Here is a 21,963-nt window from a genome sequence, read left to right as displayed (position 1 = left end):
CAACTCAGGGGTGTATTTTTCTCCAGGTAAGGCATTTAGAATATCTTAAGTTGAGGCAGAAACTTTTTTTGAGTTAAGTTTGCATTTATTGAAGTTAGGTAAATGGAAGCAATAAAATGAGTCATTAAATTAACATTGCCATAAGGTTTTATGAGAAGAAAATTTAAAGCCTTCTACAGTTTTCATCCGAGTTAATACCAGCTAACAGGTGTCATTTAATCACTAGAGTGCACCTTCAGCTTTTTAAGCTGATGATCAATTTCATAATACCTTTAATTTGTCAGTAAAGTTTACAGGGAAATTATGTCAGAAAAAATATATTTACCCAGGATCTTTAGAAATATTCTGATGAAGAGAATGCTTTCAGAATAATCACAAAAGAGGATAATTACATTTGAGGATAATGTTGGCATTAACCAAGAAACATAGAACATAGAATGTGATGAAAAAAAAGAACCATTCGGCCCATTAAGTCTGCCCAATTTGCTATATACTCTCATTAGCCTCTGGTCTTATCTTATAGCTAGGATAGCCTTAGGCCTATCCCACGCATGCTTAAACTCATTCACTGGGTTAACCTCTACCACTTCATCTGGAAGGCTGTTCTATGCCTCCATTACCCTCTTAGTAAAGTAATACTTCCTGATATTATTTTTAAAACTTTTGCCCCTCTAATTTAAGACTATGTCCTCACGTTCTGGTAGTTTTCTTCTTTTAAATATAGTCTCCTGCTTTACTGTGAGGGAAGGGGGAAAACTTAGATTTAGACTTGGTATTTGACTTAGAGTTATCCCTAAACTGTAAACCTAGACTCATACATGCAGGCCCAGACTGGCTATCGGGCACACCGGGCAAATGCCCAGTGGGCTGCGATGGCCATGGGCCAACTCCGGCAGGGAGGTCACAGGATCTCTCCTTCCGGTCCATGCAGGGCCCGCGCTATCCGAGCGATGGCCCTGCAGTAGTCCACTTGTACAGACATGAGGCTGGGGAGAAAGGGAGAGAGGACCCGACAGAGCTCTATATTGCAGCTCCTCTGACTTCCTCTCGTGAGATCCGGAGCATTGCCATGACAATGCCCCCGATCTCGCAAGAGTGAACTCTGGCCCCACAGGCTAGAGTTCACTCACCACTAGCACCACCAGGGATGGCATCATGTCCCCCCCAGGCTAAAAAGTAAGAAAGGAAGGGGGTTACAATGCCACACACACACACACACACACACAGTGCCCCCACACACACACACATCTACATTTCCAGTTTAACTATTTTAACCAAATATGTTAAATTCAGCCTTGCTTAATAACCCTGCATAAATTTCACATGTTTCTAATAATATATGGGAGACTTTGTTCTCAAGTATTCCCTGGCAACCTAGACTAATATTGACTAAAAACTCATTCAGGGTTACTCACTCAAGTCCGAATAACCCCATACCGAATGGGGTATAAACATCTGGCTACATACAACTCTATTTGGACTGCAAAATCCAGACATTATTGATGAAATTAAACAATATCCAAATTGTGTAAATCAAATCGCCAAATTTGTTGCGGTTATAAGCCAGACTTAACCCCTTAACGCCGTTACGGCGTGCTATGCCGTCACGGGTTAAGTGGGCTTTAACGCCGTTATGACGGCATAGCACGCCGTAACGGCTTGCAGCCCCAGGAGGTAAGTTATACTTACCTCCGCCGCGATCCGCTTCGGGAGGACTGCCTCACAGCCCAGGCAGCCCTCCCACGGCAAATGAGGCCCCCGGGGGCCATGTGATCGCTCTCAAAGAGCGATCACATGGCCCCCTATAGCTGGCTGTGGATATGCCAGCAGGGGGACTGTTTGAAATATCAGACAGTCCCCCTGCTGGTGGGAAGAATTAAAAAAAATAATTAGACATGTGTAAAAATAAAATAAATGCATTTTTATATATATATAATATGTATATATATTATATATATAATATATATACATATTATATATATGTAACGTCATACAAAGTGTATTTTAATATTAATATAAGTATATATATTAATATTAAAATACACTTAGAATGACATTACATATATATAATATGTATATATATTATATATATATATAATAGATGTACATATATATATTATATATAAATACGTATAATTAAAATAATAAATAAATTAAATAATAAAATAAATAAATAAAATATTGAAACAAAATTTAATATAAATTATATATGCATATGTAATTTCATTCTAACTGTATTTTGTTATTAATATATATATATCGGTAACAAAATACACTTAGAATGACATTCTATATATATCTATCTATATATAAAATGCAAATAACCGCAAATATATATATATAGATAAATACATATAATTACATAAAAGATTACATCAGTATACACGTAGAATTTAAATACCTATAAATGCATATATATTAAAATTCTACATGTATATTTAAATAATCTTTTAACGTAATTATGTGATTTGATTAATTAAAATTTGATTGACATGCATGACAACACAGGGAGAAAGTGCAGAGAATTTAATTTGCAAGCACTATATTTGACCCTGTAACTCTCCAAGACACCATAAAACCTGTACATAGGGGGTACTGTTTTACCCGGGAGACTTCGCTGAACTCAAATATTCGTGTTTCAAACTGGTAAATTGTATTACAACGATGATATTTTAAGTAAAAGTGACGTTTTTTTGCATTTTTTACAAGCGAACTGCACTTTTATGGTCTATATTATTGTTGTAATATGTTTTACTGTTTTAAAACACTAATATTTGTGTTTAGTGAAGTCTCCCGAGAATAACAGTACCCCCCATGTACAGGTTTTATGGTGTTTTGGAACGTTAGAGAGTCACATATAAGGCTTGCATTTCATTTTTTTCACATTGAAATTTGCCAGATAGGTTATGTTGCCTTTGAGAGCGTATGGTAGCCCAGGAATGTGAATTACCCCCATGATGGCATACCATTTGCAAAAGTAGACAACCCGAGGTATTGCAAGTGGGGTATGTCCAGTCTTTCTTAGTAGCCACTTAGTCACAAACACTGGCCAAATATTCGTTTTTTGCTTTTTTCACACAAAAACAAATATGAACGCTAACTTTGGCCAGTGTTTGTGACTAAGTGGCTACTAAAAAAGACTAAACATACCCCACTTTCAATACCTTGGCTTGTCTACTTTTTCAAATGGTATGCCATTATGGGGGTAATTCTCATTCCTGGGCTACCACACCGTCTCAAAGGTAACATTACCAATCTGGCAAATTTCAATTTGAAAATGTAATGTTCTATATTTGACCCTGTAACTTTCCAAAACAACATAAAACCTGTTAATGGGGGGTACTGTTGTACTCGTGAGACATCGCTGATTACAAATATGTGCATTTTTTTTGCAGTAAAACCTAACAGTATTATGACATTCACAGTTAAAATGTCAGACGGAAATGCAAATTTAAAAAAAAATCTTATTTTCTCACATTTTTTTTACTTTTATTCATAATAAATGATGTTCCATATATGAATAGTTAATGATAGATTAAAGCCCTGTTTCTCCTGAACAAAATGATATATAATACGTGTGGGTGCATATAATTTGAAAGAGGGGAACTACGGGTGAACAGACACATAGCGCAAATTCCAGTTTTTGTTTACGTTTTGTTTTGATCAGAACGTGCACTATTGACTCCGTCCTGAAGGGGTTAATGCAACTGGATCGCTTAAATGATAAAATAAATAAAAATGTAAATAGGTCCTATGCATTTCTTCCCATGCAAGGGACTTCATAAGGGCAGTTTATTCACATTCAAATGTAAATAAAATGTAGCTGAGAAAGTTTATTCCATAGGAGACTGGAGTGAAGAAAGGATCCACACGCCCCCTTGAGGACCAATGAAGAAGAAGGTGGGGGTATTTTAAGACTTGGTGGGATGGGCCGAATGGTTCTTATCTGCAGGTTATCCGTTTATTGTTAATGCTAATTTTATTTGATCCCTAAAGAAGTTCCAGGCATGGGAAGAAAAGCGTTGGACCTATTTGTATTTTTATTTTATTTATCTCATAATAAAGCCCATTTTATACTACACAATCTTGTTGGAGTTCCTATGGTTCTTGGTATATTCCATTCCTGATCCTAGGAAATGTTTTTGGTGATGGGATTTATCTGTACATGTGCATGTTTTGTATGCACAGTGCATACAATATTGTGTCTGTGGGTTTACTTGTTTGTAGGGATGTTGTTTGTAGGGATGTCGCTTATGGGGTTGTGTGTGGGCGGGGGGATGTTACAGTATTTGTGTGGTGAGAGCGGTTTACATAATGTATGTGAATGTTGCTGGGGGCTGTAGAATGTAGGGGAGATGTTGTAGAGTGCTTGAAAGCATAATAGGGGCTGTAGTGTCTGTGTATAATGGTAGTAATATTTGTGTGTGGTGTCTCTCAAGGCAGTAGTGTGTGTGTAGCTATAAAAGCAGTAGTATGTATGTATGTGAGGCTATTAAGGCAGTAGTATGTGTCTGGGGGTGCTATAACAGCAGTAGTATGTATGTAAGTGAGGCTATTAAGGCAGTAGTATGTGTCTGGGGGTGCTATAACAGCAGTAGTATGATGTAAGTGAGGCTATTAAGGCAGTAGTATGTGCCTGGGGGTGCTCTAAAGGCAGTACTATGTGTGTGGTGGGCTATGAAGGAAGTAGTATGTGTTTTGTGTTTGATGGAGCTATAAAGGAAGTAGTATGTGTGAGGGGATAAGGGCTTTAGTGGGGTGATAGGGGCTGAAGTATGTGCAGGTTGAGATAGGGGTTGTATGTCAGGATCATATCCTGACAAACAAGACTTATGTTCCTTTAAAACAAGTTCCTGCTCTGATTTTATTATTTACCACTAGTGGCCTCCCTTGCCTCTAGTTCTGGAATCTCACCTGCTAATGTTTAATTACTTGCTTCAGCTACAAAAGGCTACACCCAACTAACCTCAAGGCCTTTACATTGAAGTTGGTGATTTACCAGAAACACTCCATATCCTGGCTCCTGTGAACTTGCTTCAGATTTACCTTCAAACCTGCTCCATATCAACTTGCTCTAGATTTACCTTCAATCCTGCTCCTAACAATAACCTGCTCCACCCTTACCTATACTTCAAACCAGCCTGCCTCTGTAACCAGCCTTCCTCTGTTACCAGCCTGCCTTTGTTACAACCCTACCTGGAAATTACAGACATTCTGTATTATTTGCAAGTAACCTGTTCTGTGGCAAGTATCCTGTTTTGTGGCATATTACCTAAATTCTGTTTTTCCTTAAGTTTCATAATATGTCTAAAATCACTAATAAAGCACCTGAAGTCAACCCTGGCATAAGTCTCCTATCTGACCTGCACAAGATCATGACATTGTAGACTGTGTTGAGTAACAGGGGCTGAGCTGAAGTGTCTTGGCATAAAGGGGAGGTATTAAAAACAAATATTAATTATGAATCTAAAGTTCATTGACATGAATGGAAATCTTCTTCTACAAGTGTCACCTCTTCATCAGGATCCTGAGAAAATACTGACATCATCTTCATACACAATATTAACTCTGTCCTGATGTTGGGCTAGTGGTGATGTGCAGTGTAGACCTGTCAGCAGATGGTGTGGAGGAAGCAAAGAGCCACACAAAGTTGTGAAGGCCGCTTTGTGACCTCCTCTCCGAGCTCTTAGCGCCCACACAAATAATACTTAGGACTCCTTAGGACCTGGGAAAGTATGACAGTATTGCCACGGTAACTAGTGGCAACACTGTAATTCACTTGCACAAGCAATTTATGCTCCCATACTCCCATTGTGAAGGGGCAGGCAGGGGAATCCTCTGATTTTCCCGGTCATCCTCAGCCCTTGGCCATCACGGCCCACCGGGCATTTGCTCAGTTTGCCTGATGGCCAGTCCGGGGCGGAGACCAATTGTCTGATTGATAGCCAGGAGGGTATAACAAAGTTAATTTATAAAAGTGCAGTTATTTTTTTGTATTGAAATATAAAATTCCATTGTATTAAAATGTAAAATTTAAAAAGAGAGCATACTTCATGCATGAAGCACTTCAGCAAGAAGAAAATGCAGCCAAGAGATTTTGGGGACATTGAAGACTTCCTGTTTTTCAGCACTTCTTGTAACTGAGTGGTGAATGGTGGATTTAAAAATCAGAGTGTTTTTGCATAACACTAAACTTGTTGTTTCGGTTTGGTGCCTGAATAATCTCTTTGGTGTGAACTAAAAAATATGTTCAGGCAATATAAACAAATATTAAGAAGCAAAACTTACCAAGTAGCATTTGTTCTGTAGAAAATAAGAACCTAGTATAACCTTGAGGGTTTCAGCATTTGACATTGAATATTTTTGAGCTTTAACTTAACAATTACTATAAAATCTGTAAAAGATACCGAATTAAACCGATCATATTGAGCTTGTACGTGCATTTAAATAACGGTGAGTGCATTACTTTTTACTGTGCAGACAAAAATAAAACCAATCAAGTGTATATTCACTAATGACTAACAATTGGAATTTTATGAAGCAGAAAACACAACACTGAATGTAAGATTTTCACCGGCTATATATCTGGAATAACATGAAATCAGCAATATATCTTTTGATTAAAAACATGGAATACTAATAAATATATTACTTCTCATAACTGAAAATATTGCATAAAATGTATACAATGAATCACTAATCGAACGTTTGTCTCCCTCCCTCCTTTACATAATACATTTTGACATCTATATGTAGAATACAAGAAGGTAAAAGATAAATGAAATGTCTAAACTTAAAGGAGAAATTAGAAAATTTGTCAATTTTCAGATTCCAGTGAATTCCTATACAAGACACCAAAAATAGAACTTTCCAATTTGTTTTTAAGTTTCCATCAAATGAGGCCAGGAGTTCCTACAAGACATATGTCATTGCCTGCACTTTAATTACTAATCAAATTATGGATATTTGATCACTAATGCTTTTTTAAAGAATGAACATTTGTAACAAATTTGCAAACACACTAACAGGGTTATATACTAAAGTGAGAATTCATAGTAATTCTAAGAGAATTTCAAATGTAAGGCCAGAGCAGCTCAACTTGAAAGCATAGAACAGGCTTCGAAAATGTTTCCAATTAGAGTGTTTTGACCTTAAATTTGAAATTTACTTGGACTTCTCACGTTAGTAAAATACACTTTAAAGGGAAACTATAGTGCCCACCTCCCCCCTCCCCTCCCCCCAGGCGTTTCAGAAGAGGTTCAGAAATGTCCATTGGCACTGGCTCATATTTGCCTCCCCACTTCCCCTGACATCAGTGGGGGAGACCTAATGTGCATGCTTGCATAAGGATTTCCCATAAGAAAGCAATGGCTGAGCTTGCATAAGGATTTCCCATAAGAAAGCAATGGCTGAGCAATGGCTGAGCTTGCATAAGGATTTCCCATAAGAAAGCATTGTACAAAGCTTTACTTTGGGGATTCCAGTGATGCTGGATGTCCTCATGCATAGTGTGAGGACGGCTAGTATCAGTTAGGCAACTAAAAGTCGTCTAACTACCAGTAAGTCTCTCAAGTTGCTGTCTAGCAGACCACCATTAGAGGTGGAAAAATGCAACAAAGCAAAGTATTGCAGTATATAAAAAAGCTTCAATAATTAGCTTTGCAGGGTTAACCTGGGACACTGCACCCAGACCACTTCAATGCGCTGAAGTGTCTAGGTGCCTATAGTGTCCCTTTAAGGCTGCAAAAGTCTCACAAGTGGATATACGAGCTCCTGTACACTCAAAAACAACCAATGTCCAACCAATTCTCATTGATTCCAAGACTAAATAAAAATGTGAAAATGGCTTAAACACATTGCTACTGAATCTCAAAGGAACAAGAACTGTAGGAAGCTTATTTGCGTGTTTTTAATGCATTTCATTTTACTTGACTGTCCTGCTCAGCAAATGGAATGAAAAGTTATACATTTTATACATAATGATATGTAAGAACAGCTAGGAATCAGTTATCTTTGTGCATGTGTAAGAAGGACTTAGTATTTAAAAAGGTTTGAAAGGTCTATCTTTAAACTGGTTGGTCTTCTCACCTGCTATAAAACCTACCAGCGTGGGCAACATGTTTAAGGATTAGTAGGCTTTAACATGAGATTTAGACTTAGCGGATGTCATTGAATAGTAAAATAATAATTCTGTTGAATGAATTGCTAAGGTTTTAATTGCTATGCCTGACGATTCATCTTTATTGCTTGCTTATGTACAAACATTGGAGAAGAAACTGTATTTTTAATTCTGAAAACTGTCAGTGTTTTTATTGCTGCCGCCACATGCTGTGGAGAAAGAACAGGGCTATTTAAGGATCTCATAGCTAAAGGGTGTCTATAGGGACCCCGGTTAATTAATTTTTTTGTCAGGAAAATGGCTGGTTAGTATTTGCAGGTGTAAGATGGCTGCTCTTTTATGTGCACTCATTAACCCTTGGTTATTTTGGTATCATGTCCTGTGGAGACCACATCATTATTTGTGTGTGTGTGTGTATTATATTAAAGATGTAGCAGAATTGTTCGATTTGCAATTCTGTTAAATTGTCTACTAACATATTTGTATGTATAGTAATAATTTTAGTTTTCATTTTATTTGTACCTTCTACTCAATCACAAGTCAATAGCAACACAACCCAGTTTAACTCTATATGTGCCTAGTCAAGTGCTTCTAAAGACAAAATCCAAATCACTTCATAATTATTTAAATGTTTGTATTTTATAGGTCTATCTTGATATAGGTAATGTTTTTTTTTTATAAAAAGAGATACCTTAAATGTCCTAAATGACTTTGTGCCTCATGTTGTTATTTAATCTGAATGCGTCCTGTGGTTCCACAGAAATATAATTAGTATATGTGTACTAAGCTACGAACATATATATAAGGGATTGTTGGCATAGAAAAATCGAGTCTTATAAAAGCCCACACAGAGACAAAGATTTATTAGGTTGGGGCCATTGATGGAATCATTGCCACATTTCATATTTCTAGTTAATATTTCTTGATGAATATTAATTAGTTGTTGGTAAGAACCAACAACAAAACATTCTAATTAATTGTCATCTGTCATCTGAAGATAGGGGTCTTGCCAATTGTTCCTCATAAATATTCATTGTACACAAATAAGTAATCTCATCTAGTTTAAAAGATAACATGTCTTACATGGGTTTGCTTCTATAAGATGGACTGGAAGCTTAACAATTTATTGCATAATATTATCTATACAAAGAATAATGGGTCTCAAATAGAGCATACTGCTAATGCCTATAGTAGGATCATCAGTTATTAGGAACTGCTTGGTAGACTTCTCAATGATGCTAGCATACATACGTTTTATAACAAATGCATCCATTTCAGCTGTAAAAAGATGATTAATAGATGTAAGGGATTCATCTCTAGTAGATGATAAAAACCCATTAATTGGCTGTCATATTTGTTTATACTATTTATCGCAATCGAGCACTATGGCTTTGCCTTTATTAGCTTGACTGATAATTTTAGTATTTTCACGTTATAATGTATACAGAGGGTGCTACTCTGGATAGAATAATTGGAGTGATGATAATAACATCTAGACCCCGAGTCATACTTAAAAACAGTTTAAAGCTAAATGTACATTGTACCTTTTCTGTTTAATTACAATATTACTGTTATTACTATTTAATGTAATTTGCTGAAAATATTATTTTCTACATTTTAAAACCCCGAACAGCTAAACATTTTCACCTCTGCACTAAAATTATTAGGTATAATTTACTTTGACTTACTTCAGCGTAATACACAGAATTTAAATAATGTTTAGATTAACATGTCAATGTAGAGCAAAGTAAAAGATTATGTACAAAAATCAAACCTTATAGATTATGCAATGCATTTTCTACAATAAATGTTTTTTTAAATATACAGGGTTATTCACTAAAGTGAGAATTTGAAGGGAATTCTAAGTGAATTTTAATTTTAAGGTCAAAGTATCCAAACAGAAAAAAAATCACACTGCTTTCAGTTTGGCTACACTGTGTATATTTGCTTTGACTGTAAATAATCTTGATAGTATCTGAAACTATGTGAAGACCATCAACTTTGGTGCAGCACATATCTGTTGGTTAAAGAGTGGTTATGTACATTAATTCTGATTTGCATATATTTGCATATGTGTTAAGTTCAGGCAAAATGGGTTTTCTAAGTTTCCCTGATGCCAGTGGCAGTTATGTATTTTGTGACTTTAGGTTTTACTACATGTTTGTTTTATGTGCTATTTTTAATACTTCACCATACATTAAATGCAGCACCATTAAAGGTTGGTACCAGTTTGAAATTAAAGAAATTATCCAATTCATTTTGGAACAGTGTCTAAATGTGTTCTTTTGCAGTAGCCCAGTGACAGTTTAAGTGCCTCTCTTCTAACTGCACTGCTTCTTGGTGTTTGGGATCAGCAATAGAGTTGTAAGAACCATGAGCACAAGGGCTAGGCCTCAAAGTCAGAAAAGGACTTTATAAATATGATTCCAGAGGGGTTGCTACCTGCCGGAGAGGATGGAGTGGGCAGAGGGATCACTTCCTGCCAAAGACTACAGAGCAAACAGAGGGATCTCTTCCGGCTGGAGTGGATAGAGTGGAGAGAAATATAGATTTCTGCCTGTGGTTCCTGGTGCAGGAGGATGGACAGTCAACATAGCCGGACAGGTCTAGATCCCAAGCCAGAGACCAATCACACCATGTTTCTCTTACAATATCTATTTGATGTTCCACATTTGAATTACTAGTCCTGAAAAATTGAGAAGTTTGATAATGCTACACAGGAGACTATTGTAGATTTGGTTTATAGATTTGAAATGGAGCTCACAACAATAGCCAGTTATCATGTAGGTATACATTGTTTTTCCTACATATGCAACTGTAGTACTCATTAATGCTAAATTTATAATCTTCATTTTTATATCATTACTGTTCTGTACAGAAGTGATTTACATCATCATGTTTTATGACTAAAAGGCTGTTGTATACATTTGCTTCCTATGTATTATTAAAGCATGCCAGCAGTTCTTTAAACCATCATTCTCAAGTAGATTGTAATTGGGACTGACCCACATAGGCTTACATAAGGAAACTCACAGATTCTGATTTTAGGGTTCCTTGAGGACTGCTGTAAGAAACTGTACCATAAAATGTCCAGCTCCAGAAAGACTTTACTGCCAGATACACTATAAATATTCTCTTATTAAATCCCATTTCCAACATTATTTTAAGGGAATATATATATAGTTTCTCAATGTTGGTATTGTTCCAGTTATCATATATTTGCCAAATTTTCATGCCTTTTCAAAGCTAATAGGACAAAATTAAACATTCAATAAACTTTAAAAAAAAAAAAAAAGTTGAAAAAGGCCTATATAATTTGCAAGCATAAATAATGTGAAACCAATTAGGTCCTTATGTTAGAATATTTATTTTAGTAAAATTGGTGGCTCATTTGGGGAAAATTAAAGTGATAAGTCTGAATAATTAAAAGAAATATATATTAAAGCAACTTTGTATATTACAAAGACATATGTGCAAGTAATTTTTATGTGCCTATGTTACACTAGTATATTTTCCATTTAATTAAGAAATTACGATTGTTTGTCCTTTATTCCTGTTTCTCAAAACCAATAATGTTTTTCATCTTACCGACCAAGGCTTTTCTAAGATTCCATGCATCTGAATCCTAAGCTTTGTTGACACTTTCGCTGTTCATGTGTGTATTTATAACACAAAATGATGTATGAATAATAGGTTACAAATGGCAAAAAGTAAAATACGTTTCCGTATTTTGCTTATAATGCGTTATACTAGTACAGCTAAAGAAAAATAACTCAAAATAAATATGTGTAGGATTTAAATCCATTTTTGGAAATTACAGGACAAATAAAGGTTTTAAATATGGTTTGAAATTTAACCTTTGCAAAGGGTTGCATACATTTACCGTAATCTGCTCAGACTTGAAAAAACAGTCACAGAATCAACAAGGATTAAACAAATCCTCCAGGATTTTTAAACTAACATTTTGTCAATTTGTATTAAACCATTTTATCACCAACCCATGCCAAACCTCCTGGATGTATTTTATATTTTTGCGATTTTGCATAAATTTCATTCTAGCAGCAGTTTTTCACAGATCATGTTTGCCATACTACTGTAAAGACCTCAGATTTGTATTTTGTTACTTTGACCGAACTTTACAACTTTATTAGATTTTTGTTAGAGTTCAAATTACAGACATGCCAATAAAAATTTTAAAATTTTAATTTTTACCACTTTTGGGACAAAATAACAGCTCTAAATGTACGTTTACACCAATTATGATGTACCGTTTGCAAAAAATGATAACTTGGGCTATTTACTGGGCAATCTGTTCAAATTTTGCATTAAATAAAAAAAAATATTTTGCATATACATATTGATTTCTAATTATGGATTTCACAAATGTAGTGTATTATACTAGTTCAATGCCCCCAGATTTATTTTGCTTTATCTCCTGATTGCAGCAGTACACCACATCTATAGCTTTCCCAGGTTTTTGGGGAAATCATTTTGACATGCCTCTTTGTCCTGCATTAAAGAAATACTAGATTGTTGAAGTGACACTTTTTGTGTCACCATACTGACTAGGGCTAAACTTTGACATTATCTCATAGCTAACCCTAATGTCAACCCAGTTTAACCATAACTCTAAATAACTAACCTTAAACATATAGCTAACACTAATGCTGATTGTTAAAAATGAATTGTTTAGTGGATATACCTGCAAACGGATTGATCTTCATCAGAGCCAATCACATTAAAGATAAACCTTTACTAACAGAAAGTAATGGCTTGGCATCACAATGATTAAATCCCAGGGTGAACAGGCAGCTTGGGGCCAATCAATCACTATTACTAACCCAGTTATAAGACAGTGATAGCTGATGCTTGCATGCACCACTGCAGCTGGATTTTAATTGTTACTGCATAGACATGCTATAGAAATAGCATTGCTTTACCGACAGGGAGATCAGCTTTTAAATTAACTAATAATTTGTTTGTTTTTGTTTTCTTTTTATACATCATAGTTGCATTTTTGACGTATATGGAATTTAGTAATACATGTGGACCACTACTTTTATACTCTAGTACAGGGATAGGCAACCTTTGGCACTCCAGATGTTGCTTATAAAGCTCTTACACCTGTAATGCTGACAAAGGATCATGGGAGGTGTAGTCCAAAACATCTGGAGTACCCAAGGTTGCCTATGCCTGCACTTGTATATATTACCCCATTGATTCTAATTGACTTTCATATTTTGTTAGTTTACATACTTTCCAACAATTTTCGCTTGTGAAACAGATTGGTATGGTTACTTGATAAGACCAGTTGGAAGATTTAAATTCCTTCCTTTGGTCTACATCTGTAAATAATATCACCTATAGATATGTGCAATTCGTTTTGAATGTACATTCGTACGAATTTCATCCCATACCAATGCTTACGAACGTCCGATGTGCCGAAGTTTCAAAGTGATTCAGATTTCTGAAAAGTGGCAAAACAGAGAGGGAGGGAAAATGATGTGACTGACGACAGGAATCTTGTACAATAAGCTAATTCATTTTGTGCAATGTAATGTTTGTCCAATCTGGTTTCACTATTCCCTGTCCAATGGGGAGAGAGAGGGAGTGGCTGTGAAAGCCAGGTAGTCTGATTGCCAGGATGTCTTTGCTGCACTGTGACTTTGCTACAGTGATTCATTTTATGTTTAGTTTCCTGTGATTTAATTTAAATAAAAAATGTATAAAACAAAATAAACCATAATGGTTTTTCCACATCCTCCTCACATTCTTCCTCTCTCACTTGCTTGTTCACACACAAATTGCTTTCTCTCTGCTCCTAAACTCTCCACAAAGATGGTGTCACAGGAGTGGGATTATATAGTGTGCAGAAGTGTTGCATGCTGGTAGTGCTCCCTGATTGGCTAAACTATCTATGTGGTGAAAATATAATTTTGTAAATTGTATATATTCACAGACAAAACCCAGACCACTTCTTTAAGATTAAGTGGTCTGGGTGCTGCTGTGGTCCACTAGGCAATGTTTAAAACAAAACAACAACAAAAAACACCACAAATGTTTATTTTTCAAAACTAATGACATTCCGAACTGCTGAATGCCCGAAATGAATGTCCGAATGCCATTCGTCAGTTCCAAAGTGCCGAACCGAACCCCATTGGTTCGAATTGCCGAAGCAGATGAATTATATTACTTACCCAAATTTCTAAACCAAATTTTTTCCCATGCACATCCCTAATCACCTACACTAACCAAGTGTATACTACTATTATAATTTTTTTGCAGGTCTGCTAAATATCAAGATATGAAATCACACAGACTATTTCAATGATTCCAATTTAGAAATGCATGAAAATATTTCAGAGGGGAAAGAAAAAAAAACACAAAAAACCACAAACATAGTGGTAGATGGATACATATTTTCCAGAACATTGAACCTTTTGCTGCATAGCTAACGTATAGGCAATCCATGATATTTATAAGGACACTATAAGTACCACAACAACTTTAGCTTAATGGAGTAATTGTATGTATAGATAATGCCTCTGCAGTCTAACTGTTCAATTATCTGTAATTTATAGTTAAATCACATTATTCATGCAGCCTTTACCACACCTTTCCTGCCTGTGACCTATACAATCCCCTTTATTGTAAAGAGAGATGTAATGTTCCTTCCTGTAAACTTCCTTTACTGCACAGTCAGTTTAGTTAAGATTTATTTTTAATCCCCTGCTATACTAATAGCCTGCTAGACACTGCAGGAGCGTGATTAAAGTTTACTTAACAGAGCAGTAGATCAAAACTTCTAAAATGGTTTAACATATGATTTAAAAATTACATTTATTTAATGGATGTGGTGTGGGTTACAGCCAGGAGGTGTGGCTAGGGCTGCATAAACAGAAACAAAAGTGATTAAACTCCTAAATGTCAGAGAATCTGCAGCTGTACACTAAATCTGCTTCATTAAGCTGAAGTTGTTTTGGTGCTTAGAGTTACCCTTTAATGCATAGATTTTCACAATACTTAAATGAAGGACTAATTTGTGACCCATTAAATGAAAAGTTGTGTAGCGGGTGCATTTGGTGTAAATTAAGTAGCATACTTTTATAACAAAAAACTTAGAAAGTAGATTACTAATTTATGTGACAATTATTGGGCCATGAGAGTGCCTCATTCATGCAAGTCTGTAGAGATAAAGTATGTCTGTGATGTGAAAGTTAATTGTAAACAGAGTAACCTTCTTTCAAATGGTAATTTCTCAAATTCTGAATTGAAACATCTCTGTTTTAAAATGAATTACATAATTTGTAGGTAGTGCACAGCTTTCAAACATAGGCAGATAAAAAAGTAGAAATTGTATTTGTCCTTGAGTATCACAAAGTCACATTTTTAGCCTTTTTTTTTTTTTAAAACATTCTTTATTTTTGAATGTATTGCATGCATTTGGTGGAAACCCAACAACACAGTTTGTTACAGAAAGAGAGAAAACCAAAACAAAACAAAAAAACGAGAGGCGATTTGTAATACAACATAGTATGGTTGTAGCAGTAATTGTTTATTATACAATAAACAGTTTGCAAAGTTAAGTGGTTTCTCTAGTTTATGTAAATGGTTACAGTAAATACTAAATACAGTTTAACTTAAATGTAGTATATAATAGGATGTGATGCGACAAGGCTTATTAGCTTTTTTATACTTTCATTATCCATTTTAACTTTTTGACTTTTTAACAGTAGTATGCATCCTTCCATTCACCTGATATTTGTACTATTCACTCTGGGGTCCAGGTGAGGTGTGCGAGTGGGCCAATGTTACCCGTTTAAGAGTTTATGCCCATTGCAGCTATGGTTGAGGGCTTGGGGCTGAGTGGGCTTTTTGATATCTGGGCAGTGATCTGTAGTATGTGATGACTTGAGCGACCTTGGGAGGCTCTGTTTATTTGGCGCCATTTTGGAGAGGAAGATCTGATAGCAGAGAATGTTAATGTCTTTAACAGAGAAGAGGAAGGGAGGTCTGAGAGGGGTAGAGTGAGACAAGTTGTCAGAATTATTGGGGTATACGGCTGCGCCCCTGCACTAGGGGGGAATTGGGAACTCAAAGAACGCAACTGCAGATTAAATTGTAAATTTGATACGGTCACTTTAAAAAAATATAATTTATTTAAATAAAAGGAAATTAACATTGGCAGTCTTTTGCAGCAAATAGGTTTTGAAATAATAATGCATGAATGCTTGGAATCCTGTTTCAGAATTGCAACACAAAAATATAGCACTTTTAAAAATAAGGAAATGCTTAATCAGCAGCAAACAATATAGTCCAAGTGACTTCAATGAGCAATGCTTAATTTGCAGCAACTAGTATAGTCCATAAGACTTCAATAAGGTTGCCAAGCAGGAACTCCTTTGGTGCAAAGTATCAGTCTCTTAGTATAGAGAAATAACTTAGTAATTCATTATCATGGTATGTGAAGTGGTTGTAGTAAGTAGGCTCCAATAGCAATAACTAATACCATTGATTTGGCAATTGGTATTTCAAATAGATATAGCAAATATAAGCTCAGAGGCAGACTTTGGATAACCCTTATCCTTCCCAGTAGTCTGTGGCTTTAACAAATTTGTAAATATAATCAGATAACGTATCTTTCCTTAATGAATGATGGGAGTTAAAGTCCTTCCAGTGTAGCTTGATTTATGGTTCCTTGAAGTAACTGAAGAGATGCAGGAATATATAGTCAAGTCTGTTTCTTGAGTGGGAGAGTAGAATGGAGCATAACCAGGAACAAAGTCAGAGGTTCAGTACACAGGAATTCAAATGAACAGAGTTCTGTAGAGAAACGGCACCCATGTAGTAAGAAGCAAGAGCACATCAACCACAAGAGATTGACAGAGAAATAGATTGCTTGAGCACCTGAGTTCAGGTGCAGCTTCCTTTTAGGAAGAGATGACATCACAAGCATTTGGCGCCTGATCGCTAAATGTCGATCTGGCTGAAATCAAATATGGAGAAATTCCCAAACAACATGCGAGAATCCCGACACAAGGGTTTGGAGTGCAGCCACAGCCAGGGGTACCTGGGGATGGTCATGTGTAAGATTTTAGAGGCTTAGTGGCATTCCCACCAAAGGTAATAGTATGTACCCTGGTGTCCGCAGCCGTTCCAGCATAGGTTGGAGGTAGACATTCCCATCTGTTTTAATTTTAGAGGGGTTAAGTACCACTGCATTAGTGTCTTGTATGCCAGCTCTTTGTGGTTAACACATATTGTGACAGTTGCTGTGGCTTCCCAGATAACCATCCAGTCGAGACGTAGGACAATGGCATGGTCAGGGTGGGTCAGATCAGGAGGGAGTAGATCACAGAAACATAGAAACATAGAATGTGATGGCAGATAAGAAGCATTCGGCCCATCTAGTCTGCCCAATATTTTGAAATACTTTTAATTAGTCCCTGGCCTTATCGTATGTCTAGGATAGCCTTATGCCTATCCCACGCATGCTTAAACTCTCTCACTGTGTTAACCTCTACCACTTCAGCTGAATGGAGAAATCTGACTCCTTTGCAAAGGGCTTTTTAAGTTTTTCAAAGGCTGTGAGGGAGGATTGTCCTGCCTTTTTTCAGGTTGTATGTTAGATATGTCCACTGGGGAATAGTGCCAAGATAGTGGATGTGTGTTGAATTGTAATGGAATGGGTAGGTTGCTTGGAGGGTGGACATTGTCTCCTCAGGAATCTGAACCGGTAGTGCCTCGGTAGCCTGAGACTGACAAGTATCTTTCCAATGCTTCAAATAGCGGTGGGAGTAAGCGTGTTGGTTTTGTGAGGGTTAGAAGTGGGTCATTGGCGTAACCCGCTACCTGTATTCCTCCCTCCGGAAGCTTAGTCCCGTGATGTGGGGGTCATTTCGTAGGGCCTGGAGGAGGGGTTCTAAAGAGAGTGCGACCGGGAAGAGGGTGCACCCCTGTCTCGTGCCATTAAAAATGCGAAATGAGGGTGGGTGTGCGTTTGAGATGAGAAGATTAGCCTCCGGAGTGGAGTATTGGGTCTGGAGCGTGTCGAGGAAAGTTTGAGGGAATCTGAATTAGCAAAGTGTTGCGAACAGGAGCCATAATAGCCATAATAGGCTATTGAACGCCTTTTCGGCATCCAATAATAAAATGAGTGTGGGTATCTGTCTGTGCATAGTGACCCATGTCTTGTGTTGTCATATGCCTGCCTTGAGGGGATAAATCCCACCTGGTCTGGGTGTATGAGTTTGGGTAGGTGTGGCTTGAGTCTGTCTGCCAGCAATTTTGTGAAGAGTTTAATATCTACGTTCAATAGGGAGATAGGTCTGTAGTGGCCCAGGTCTGTGTGGCTTTGTTGGGTTTGGGAAGGAGGCATATGTTAGCCCAGAGCATATCTGGGGGCCAAAGGTCTCCTCAAAGCATGTAACTGAAGAGGTTGCAAAGATGGGGGAGTAGCAGTGCGGGAAAGGTTTTGTAGTACGATTGCGGACTTTTGTTCGGCTTAGTGGTTTTGATGGCTTTAGCTATTTCTTCTAGGTAATAGGATCACTCAGCCTGGCAATCACAGCTGGAGGAAGGGTTGGCAGGGCGGATTGTGTTAAGTTATTCCTCTATAGATTTGAGTGCCTGTTCTGGTTGTTGTCTGGTAGCTGGAGTATGGTCATATAGGGTGGCAAAGTAGGTTTGAAATACTTACGTGATTTTCGTGGGAAGTGTGTGAGTTTGTCCATCTGGGGTCTGTACTTTGTCAATGCATTTTTGAGCGCTTCTGCGCTTCCATTTCCATGCCAGTAGTGTGTCTGCCATATTGGACTTTTCGTTGAATAATTACTTTGATCATTTGAGGGATCTCGCTGAGTCTCTGGCTATGAAGTATTTTTAATTGTGTTCCGACAATCTGTCATTTGTGCTAGCATGTCATTTTTTTTTTTTGTGGTGGGTTTCTAAAACGCAAAGGTCCATAAGAGATTTTTCAAGCTCTGCCAGCTGTGTTTTTTTATGAGTGGATGCAAGACTAATTAGTTTGAGTGAAGTAATCGGCTATTTCTTTGTTTATAGAGTCTTTTAGAATTGGGTTGTGGAGCCGGGTTGGATCCAATTGCCATGATCATAGGTGAGAAATATTGAGAAATGATACGGTCAGAATCAAACCAGTGGAGTATTGCTCATATCCACCTGAATTCAATATATATTAATTTATAATAATGATTTCCAAATTGAACATTTTAACTTAGAATCAAGGAGAGTAAAATGTGTCTTCCCTATTTATCTAATAGTCAAATAAGGATGCAAGTCAATTATGAGGAGTCATCTAGAGAGTGAGAGATTTTATGGAAACCCATTTTGCTTTAATTTTATTTCTTTGCATATGACTGAATTAATATTTTTATAGCTTAATAATGTAACAATGTAATTTAGTAAATAATGTATTAATAAGAACTCAGACAGGTGCCCATGGCAAAACTGTACAAGTCTTAATTCTCAGCACATTTTATTTATCTCGAAGACCTTTAAGGGATGTTGTGCCATGAATATCAGTGCTGGTAGTTAATATTTATGAACGTGTTAACTCTTTGCATTTTTATTTGAAATCAAAGGGAATGTTTATTATGTATTCAAGGTATGTCCCTCTTTAATCATTGATGTAAAGTTTTATGGCAATGCAACTAATGCATACTGGCAAATAGCTGCTCACTCTATGGAAACCATTTTTTTCAAAATAATTTTTATTACATGAAGAATGAAATCACGGAATATTGTTAAATATATGTAATCTATTTTGCATCATTGTATATTTATGGCTTTGTAGTTGTATTTTCTGTGCTGTAAATTAACGATTTACAATAACCTCTTCACATCTCCTCTTCACACTTAAATTCTTTTTCTTTTTACCTCTACACAACATAGCATAAATGATGCATACATATTCACATATAAAATCTAAAATAATGCAGATAACCTTCAACTGTACAACAAACTAAAGTTTCACAAAGCTTTCTCTTAGATAAACTGTGTATGCCTTCATAGAGCAATGTGGATACATTTATACAGATAACAGATATTACATTATCATAGGACTACTCATAAGTAACAAGTATCCATCTTTGACTATTAGATTAATAATTACTTTATTCCTAGTTAAAATGTTCAATTTTGGAATCAGTATTATAAATTCATTTACAGTGGGACCTCGGTTTACGAATTTAATGTGTTCTCCGGGACATTTCTTATTGCGAAAAGGCTTCCTCAATTTGAAACCCATTACGCTTGTCTCTCATTATATACCAAATGCCAACCAATTGTTCTCTTCAAAAGCTTAGCAAAGATTAAAGAGAGGGAACATGGTTGACTGATAATCTGACTCCCTACTCTACTTCCTAACGCATGGCTTCCGGTGGTTGCTGGGAGGAAGTGATCCAGCCTCTTATGTCATCACAGGGGGCTCGGTCGCGATGACCAGGCTCACTGGAAATTAATTTTAATAAGAGCATGGGCCATAGGAATGCATTGAAAACCAATTAATCCGTTCTGGAGGTCATAAAAAAGTCAAAATGAGCTGGCATGGAATCCAACCCACAATGCAGAACACACAATAAAAGGCATGCAAACGATGAAGCTCAGCTCCCTACCTTTCCACAGCTTGAGAAATGCACCAAAAAGTCCCAAAACAACTGCAAACAATTTCCATAATGGCTCCAAAACTCGATGCAAAAGCAGCTCCAACACCTCCACACTCAATGCCACGTGCTATCCACAGACTCCAGCATGCACGGGGGCATCCTGGGAAACTTGCTTTGTATTGCGAAAAAAATGTGTCAATGGATTTTCATTTGTAAACCAAAAATTATGTTAACCGAGTCGTTTGTAAACTGAGGTCCCACTGTATACTGAATCCAAGTGGAGGTACAGGGGATATAAGCATATCTCCACTGGTTTACAACTGTACAACCTCACAGGAGGAGGAACTGGAAATTAAGTCTGATAGGATTTTTATACAGTCACACTATCCATCTATCTGTCCATCTATCTGTCTATCTATCTGGCTGTCGATCTGGCTGTCTGCCTATCTATCTATCGATCTATCTATCTATCTATCTACAAATATTATACTAATTAACATAATATATGAAAAACACACGTGATGAAAACATTGCATATGTTTAAGTATGCGTAAGTATGAAAAATATAGTCTATTATATTTAACATCTCATATTTTAAGTAAGAACTACTAGTTTTTTTATAGTTCAAGGGTAGTTAGGAAAGGCATGATGTATGTGTGGCTGAGAAGGAGAATGGCAAGGTGGTGAGAATTCTTTCCTTAGCTGTTCAATCTTGTTGGTAAAGTAGCATGCAAAGCTATCGACTGTAAGATTAATTTGGGGGGTGGTCACAGCAGGGCGAAGAAGAGAGTTAAAGGTATCAAAGAGACACCTGGGATTGCGGGAGCATGAACTAATGAGAGAGGAAAAGTATGACTGTTTGGCGAGGGCAATGGCTGCGCTCTAAGAACACAATATGAATCTATAATGGAGAAAGTCTTACTGGGTGTGAGACTTCCTCCAGGAGCGTTCAGCACAACGGGAGCAACTTTGCAGATAGCATGTTTATTTAGCACGCCATGGTTGGGGGCGTGTCCTCCTTGAGGTGCATGTTTGGTGCGGTGTTCAAGGCAGAGGTGAGGGTAGTGTTATATGTAGAGATGGCCAGTGAGGGACAGGAGAGGGAAGGGATGGATAGCAGTTGTGAATCAATATCAGCTGACAGCTGCTGGAGGTCAATAGAATTAAGGTTCCTCCTGAGTTAATGGAGTTAGGCTGAGGTTGTTGGGTGAGGGGGTACTC

Source organism: Pelobates fuscus, chromosome 2 (genome assembly GCF_036172605.1).
Source record: "Pelobates fuscus isolate aPelFus1 chromosome 2, aPelFus1.pri, whole genome shotgun sequence".
In the NCBI taxonomy this organism is placed as follows: domain Eukaryota; kingdom Metazoa; phylum Chordata; class Amphibia; order Anura; family Pelobatidae; genus Pelobates; species Pelobates fuscus.
This window is presented reverse-complemented; position numbering follows the sequence as displayed.